The following is an 8,642-nucleotide window of genomic DNA, read 5'->3' on the forward strand; positions in this document are numbered from 1 at the left end:
GCATTGGACAAACATGTGCTGTAGTGTTTACAGAAACATATCATATACCCACCTAATCATGAAGGTTGTCAGATCTAGATAAGGGAGGTCATTGTGGCTCTGCAGTCATCCTTCATCAGTGGTACAATTGACTACAATAGCCCCTGTGGGATGTACCTCAGCAGACACCTCCATCAACCGTAAAGTCCCCAACAGTACCTCACCAGGAGTATCAAAGAGCTTGCACAGATGCCATGTGTTGCCTGTGTTGCTGGTATCAATAAACATGCTGCACCTTGTACAATCTGAATGGCAGTGAGCTATGCACATGAGAGACCTGAACCCCAGCACTGACTTACATAGGACAAGCTGTACTGCATGATCCATAACACAGAAGCCACCCCCACCCATGAGTGAACTCCCAGTACAGGCTACCCATAGAGTCACTTATCAATCTTCCTCAATAGGAATCTTGATGAGTGGATGGGAGATGGTAGCTTTATCCTGGGTATCACTGTCATGTCACAGGTAGACAGAGGCACAGTATACTAACCATGACATATGTCATGGCAAACTCCACTTACAATGTGTGTTGAAGGACAAACACACTCTCCAACTAGCATTAGACATGGACTAGGGCACATTGCTAGTGTTTGCAAATGTACACCTATGTTGTGGAATACACTACCAATGTTGGACAAGCCTGGTTTAAGTAGTTCATATCTGAACAGAATGCAACATGGTCAGATGTACACAACTGGCCCCTAACCAGGCTGTTGTGCTCACTATCGAAATGTAAAGCAGTGATAGCACTAAAGCCCAGGATACTGTCCACCACAGTCAAAGTACTACCAGTACACTATACAGTACTACAGTGTTAGGTCAGTGTGAAAGGATGTTGACAACTGTATGCAAAGTATCCCATGCAAACACTGCAGGCACAGTATAATCCTGTTGTGTTCACACACAAAGCAATTGTACAGTAACTACACAACATGACACACAACACACAACCATAAACGGGTGATATTTGTTGAAGTTCACACTCATCCACAAATGTGGTGGGCTGCAGAGTCCAACATATGGAATGCTCACACTGGGCATGCTCACACACTTATGATAAATGAGACATATGTCAGACAACATGCCATGGGAAGGCTGAACTGGGCATGCTCACACACTTAGGCCAAATCTCAGTTTAGCAGTTGGACACACATATCTGGTATTTTTACGTGTTATTCCAGGAACCAACCACATTACAGCAGTCTGCCCAGTGCACACAGTTAAATGACTACAGAGACATACGTGATATAGTGGATCCCTCCCATATGCAAACATCTTCCACAGATGCACAAGTTGTTCATACAAACAGGGAATGCTATGGCAATAAAGATGTGCAAACAGTCTATCAGCAACAAATAATGTGCATTTGACAATTAAACATATGGGTGTAGAGGTCAACATTAGGCTGTTTGCCCTAGGGAATGACAGCATAGCCAGAGTGTGCTTGGTGTCTGCCTCCCCACAGAATGCACATTCCCCTTTCTAAACACCGATGATGTCAGCACCCTATAAGTACAGCAGGAGAAAAGAAACTTCCCAGTAATGCGAATAGCGCGCTCCGCTAATGCGTCTGTCATAACATAGTTAGGTAGGGGTTTAAATCCTGCAAATGCTTGGTGTGTGTGTAAGTCTGTGGGAGAGAAATGTCCCTTTTGGCTACTAGGAAAACACACTACAGGATGCACATTCCCCTTTCTAAACACCGATGATGTCAGCACTCTATAAGTATAGCAGGAGAAGGGAAACTTCCCAGTAATGCGAATAGCGCGCTCTGCTAATGCATCCATCTCAAGTATCATAACATAGGTAGGTAGGGGTTTGAATCCTGCAAATGGCAATTGTGTGTGTTTGTCTGATGGGGGTTAGTGTTTGTGCAATTGTGTGTGAGGGAAATGTCCCTTTTGGCAACTAGGAGAACAGACTACAGGATGCACATTCCCCTTTCTAAACACCGATGATGTCAGCACTCTATAAGTATAGCAGGAGAAGAGAAACCTCCCAATAATGCGAATAGCGCGGTCCGCTAATGCGTCCGTCTCAAGTGTCATAACATAGTTAAGTAGGGGTTTGAATCCTGCAAATGGCAAGTATGTGTATTTGGCTGAGGGGGGTTAGTGTGTGTGCAATTGTGGGTGAGGGAAATGTCCCTTTTGGCAACTAGGAGAACAGACTACAGGATGCACATTTCCCTTTCTAAACACTGATGATGTCAGCACCCTATAAGTACAGCAAGAGAAGGGAAACCTCCCAGTAAGGCGCATAGCACACTCTGCTAATGTGCCCGTCTCGAGTGTCATAACATAGCCCGATAGGGGTTTGAATCCTGCAAATGGCAAGTGTGTGTTTTTGGCTGATGGGGGTTAGTGTGTGTGAGGACAATGTCCCTTTTGGCAACTAGGTGAACAGACTACAGGATGCACATTTCCCTTTCTAAACACTGATGATGTCAGCACCCTATAAGTACAGCAAGAGAAGAGAAAGCTACCAGTAATGTGAATAGCACACTCTGCTAATGTGTCCGTCTTGAGTGTCATAACATAGTCAGATAGGGGTTTGAATCCTGCAATTGACAAGTGTGTGTTTTTGGCAGAGGGGGGTTAGTGTGTGTGAGGAAAATGTCCCTTTTGGCAACTAGGTGAACAGACTACAGGATGCACATTCCCCTTTCTAAACACTGTTCAGCTGAAGGCCATGGCTCTGGCACAAGTTGTCTGTTTCTATGATGCCTCTTTGGAAGATGCTTGTGTCGGCTGGAGAGTCGATTATGGTGGCCAGTTCGCAGTCATCTGCATATTTGGTCAGCCACAGTCCGTCCGTGTTGGCCTGTACCTCCAATAAATATATACCAAACAAGAGAGGTCCCAGGACTGAGCCTTGTGGGACACAACTCATAACTGGTTTGGAGTCTGGCATGGCTCCAGCAATTCTAACCATGTGGGTTCTGTCCTTGAGCCACTGTGCAATCCATCTAGTGACATAGGGGCTTATATTTAAGCTGGTGAGCTTCTCTAGAATGCCCAAGTGGGGTATTGTTGGGAAGGCTTTTGCGAGGTCCAGGTAGGCTGTGTGAACCACCTTCCCTCGTCAATGGCCTTGGTGACTGTTTCAAAGAAATCAACCAGGTTAAACCTGGTAGTGCTGGTGTGCTCTCAGTAGCCCTGAACCAGGCATCTGTTACTGCACAGATATCGATGTTCTCCATGCCAAGGAGTGTTTTGGGTGCATGCATCTGGAGGTTTAGACTTCTGGCGTTGGGTAGCATTACTCTTAGTTTCTTATCCCTTGTGATACCTATGAAGGTGGGGTTGTCATTTGAGCCTTGCCTAACATAGGCACTATGGGGGTAGCAAGAGCCTTTGCCAATATCTGTAAGCCCAGGGGTGACAGGTGCAGGCTGTCCCTAGCGAAGCAGGTAGTTCAACAGAAGATGAATATGTGAAGGTGTAGTGCCTGTGATTAGTTAGCAGTAGCATATATGACTGCTCACGTGGACACATGCCAGGTAAGTCATATGCACTGTGTCACATGCAATGTACATGTGAACAGGACAAACAGTGACATCCTGTCAAGTGGGACATGGACATACATATAGTAAGCTATGCAGATGGCACTAGGAGTCCACAGAAGCTCTATAACTATGCATTGCAGGTGTGATCAGTATTCCAGGGTAATTGCAAGCAAACATGCATGCAAACAAAGCTCTTGTAAACAGGGCTGCATGTAGTCCATTGTACAACAAACAAGCTATACCAGTTCCAGTAGGTAACACTGCAAATATGCAGGCACTATGCACATGTACATGGAAATACACGGGTCAGATGGCTAGGGTCCAGTCTCAGTGCACACAAGTGTACAGACCATGTACTGTCAGGATGTACAATAACTGGATGGAAACCCATGTGCTCATACCTGCAGTAATACACATGTCAAATAACAGACACTGAGCCTTCACTCAGTGGTTCCATACTTAGTAGGATGTATGCTACCTGGCCTGCCACCACAGTATCCCTGACATATATGGGGACTCTCCCTCCTGTGACAGTTAGTTTTGTGTGTTGGGGCTGTCTAGCATGGTATGAGATGTGAGCATGCAGTGCAGGGTGCTCCTGTGTGTGCTGTACCAGTCGTGTAGTACTGCACACATATCAACATCCTCAAACATCTGCATTGCAGAGTCCAGTGTGGGCAACATGCCACTTGCAATTTACATGTCCATCATTGCATATTACTACATTCATTACCTTATCCCCTGTGCTACCTATGTATGTAGCCTTCTGTTGACATCATTACCACCAGTATGCCAACATGTGCAGATGATACACTATGGTACTTACCATGGGTGTAGACAACAGGACATGACAATCACACACTTACTGCATCAGGCATGCTGTGATATACCCACAATTAATTCAGCACACAGTACTGTTAACAACATAATACTATTACTACACATCTATGTGGTCACCCTGTGCATCAGCAACATGTTAACCTGTACCTGCACAGTTGTTACAGATTGCAGGAGGTGGCACAGTTTCATCATATGCACAGGGTGTGAACTTGGTATGCCTGAGTCAGCCACCGATATCACCGATTGACATGTATGTATATGTGTGTTGGTGAGGGACAGCAGTAGAAGGTGGGGCAATGTTGATGCAGTGTGTGCATGTATGCGGTAGCCCTAGGTGTTGTCAATTCGCATGTGTGTATGGATGCACACAGTTCCACCTCATGGCTGCCATATACTGGTGTTTGTGGACAGCCACAGACTGTACCTGCCAGGTCATACAGATCAGTGTCTCTGTCCACGGACACGGTACCTGTGCCTTGCAGGGGTGCTACGGACCGTATCCAGTACCAACCCAGACTGGGTACTGTCATCAGAAGCAGGTGTTCATTGACTGGACACAGATCCCTGTCGGGCCCGGCCAGAGCCACCTGCACGTGGTCTCCTGGGGCGGTCTGATGACAGCACAGACCCAGCATTGCTGGGGCTGCTGCTGGCACTACGGGGGTGGCCGCGGCCCTGTTGTCATCCGCAACGACTGCCAGCTGCTGCTGTTGCTGGCATACGGCCACGTCGATGCCTCAACCGCCCACCATCGCCCTGGCTCATGGACATGTAGTTGTGGAACCGGTCTAATATGTCCCCACAACATCTGTCTATGACATTGGTGAAATCACGGATGGCAGCCGCAATGTCACGCATACTGTCAGTCATGGCTGTGCGACATGCTGTCAGCTCCCTCAGACCCTGTCCGGTGTACCGTTCCATACGTGACTGTGCCTGCATGACAGCCCGAAACATAGCTGAGGTTGTAAGACCTCTGTGGGCACGTCTGACAAGGGCAGTATGCCCACGGATGCTCCCACGAGAACCCCTGAACATCTGTCTGTGTGGTACCATCTCTGGGCCATGCCCATGGCTGCTGTGTGGGGAGGCATGTGCCACAGATACCACATTACCCTAGTCAATGCCCACTGTATGCTGTCCATCACCTAGGGAAATTGGTGACAAAGGGTGTATTGGCAGGATAACTGTGCGCATTGATGGGGTCGACAGCTGTGTACTGTCAATCGGCTGACCAATGGCGGACCCTGGCATACTTTCCTGTGCCATTACACAGATGTCATCATTATCAGTACCCACGGCACCTGATTCAGGTTCCCTGCTACATGACACCAGAGCAGCAACAGAACCTGTGGGAGGGAAACAGGAAACACAGTTTACAATGTCTACACATTACCAGTGATGCACACATGCACACATGCACACATGCACACATGCACAGGTGCACACATGCACACATGCACACGTGCACAGGTGCACATATGCACAGGTGCACACATGCACACATGCACAGGTGCACACATGCACACATGCACACATGCACACGTGCACACATGCACACATGCACAGGTGCACAGGTGCACACATGCACACGTGCACACGTGCACAGGTGCACACATGCACAGGTGCACAGGTGCACACATGCACAGGTGCACACATGCACACATGCACACGTGCACACGTGCACACATGCACACATGCACACAGTTTCACACAATTGTACAGTACTCAGTATGTGTGATATCAACACACAGACACAGACACACCTACATGCATACAAAGAGCACTACTAAGTGAGCCAAATAGTACTATTACTATCAACACTATTACAGGAATTGTTAATACACACTCACCAGCATGGATAGGCTGCATTGCTGTTATACCAGAGGGTCCTGCAGACGTGAAGAAACTAATGTCAGTGGGCACAACTGTGCCTTTGTTACTGAGTATGATACAGGTCAGTAGTACAACAGTCGCCTTTCACAGGTCAGCTGCTAATATTGAGAATTTCACACTTGCACATTAAATACTATGGTGACAGCTACAAACCAAGGACACACCTCACACATGCATTAACTATCAGTGTACACAACAGTCAACTATACATATGGCATATTACCTGCACGTTCACTGTCTTGCTGCTGCGTGGCTCCAGCCTCCATCATAATGCATGTCTGCTGCTGTTGTTGTTGCTGGCGGACTGGAGCCACTATACTCATGAGTAGTCCCTCCAGTCTGGTGAGTGGGGGATGTGTAGCCACCCCACCACCTGTGGCGACCTGTTGCCTGTGGATATCCAATGCACGCTGATGGACATGTCTGATTAAATCACTGCAGTGATGTCGTACCTGCTCATATGTCCTATTATGCATGCCTATGTCATTTACCCGACGGTCAAGGTCTTGCCATAGTGCAGCCCTCTCCTGCTGATTCTAGCTGGTGCGGGAAAAGAGTATTGCATAATCCCGCACCAGGCTCTGGTGTATCTCCTCATCCTCAGCTGTGGAGTAGGTGGGATTCCTCTGGTGGGCCATGTACCTGAGAAAGAAAATAACCTGATATCAGCAATATATGTCAGCAGAATTTGGCACACATACTACACATGTTACTCGACTGTTATGATACAACATATCTCACATATGTAGCATCTGTCTGTCTATTGGTGGATACACATGTAAATGGCCAGGTATCAGTGCTCAGCCAGCAACTGTGCAACAGTACCTGGCACACTCCATATGACATACTACCAAACCCCAGCAGTCAGAACACTGATTCAGGTCAAGAGCACCTCCTCACTCTGGGGGTTTGTATCTAGGTACTGTATGGCCTACATCATCGACTACTGTGAGCTGATCACACACTGATTGTCCTGGATATACATATCCCACCTCCACCACCAGCACAAACGACTATAGTGCATAACATTACAGATGCAAACTTTACACTTTGTAACAGTGACATGGTATCCTTTCAGCCCACTGGGCCAGTGGCAGATACAACCCACAATGCTGACCCCTACACAATTGCTTTCTACAGACATCTCCGAGAATGCATGGATCATGCAATCCCATATATGACCAAGACACTCTCCACAAAGGGACAGCATCCTGTCTGGTGGACCCCAGCCATAGACAGATTGTATTACAGAAGATGGAAGCTACTGCAAGACAGATCATAATTCCATAAAGGGAGGGCATGTCTGAGCAGCACTAGTAAGGATCTATTTTCCATCATACAAACATCCATGGGCAACTTTGAGAGGGAAATCAAGAGGGACACTACAGATAACCAGAAGGCCTTCTTCAGTTATGTTAGCAACTTGGTCAGGATCCATCCTCTATGCCCATAGTTAGTACACAAAAACACATATTTCACTGATACCACAGATATTGACAACATTGTGGCAGACAGGTTCAGTGCAGGTGTCACCCCGCCCTCTCCCCCAAAATAAGACATAGTTATCCCAGCTGACTGTAACCTCCCTGTCATCACAGATGTCCAGATGAGAGCCACCCTCAGGACAGCAGAATACACAACATGAATGGGACCTGATGGTATCCCCAGTTGCATGCTACATAAACTCTGACAGGAGCTAAACACACATATAGAAGTGCTATGTAACACTAGCCTGACTACAGGATATGTACCTGTACACTGGCGCACAGCAGCAGTGGTTCCACTCCACAAAGGAGGCACCTCAACATACCAATACAATACAACACAATACATTACATTACAATACAATACTATACAATATGCTATTGCCCTGGGACTACAGCAGCATACTGTTCTGCTACCCTGACCATTGTGACACATGTGGTGTGATGGTACCTGCTGCTGTCACACAGTTACACAGGGTGACTCATATGGCATATTACCTATCGGACTAACATTCAGCAGGGGTATGTGTGACATGTATTCATGGGGAGTCTTGCTTCTTAACACTGTGTGGTTTATTGCAGGGTATGTCTTATCTGTGGGTAGGAACTTTTACCTCCACATGTGCACTCTATTGCAGTGGCACGGACGACACACAGCAGACATTTAGGTTGTGGATGGTGTGAGGTGTTACTATGGTTGTTGGACATCTGTCATGGGTGTGACTTACATATGTAAATCCGGGAGTGGTAACCTCTATGTGGGTAGTATATGTGTACTCTGTGGTGTTGTCAGTCACTGTGCATTTGTAATGTGTTTGAGTGCATTGTCACAGTGTTGTACATGTCACTGTGTCCTTCTCTATATCTGTAGC

This window comes from Protopterus annectens, chromosome 1.part0 (assembly GCF_019279795.1).
Source record: "Protopterus annectens isolate FY-2018-M chromosome 1.part0, PAN1.0, whole genome shotgun sequence".
NCBI lineage: Eukaryota > Metazoa > Chordata > Ceratodontiformes > Protopteridae > Protopterus > Protopterus annectens.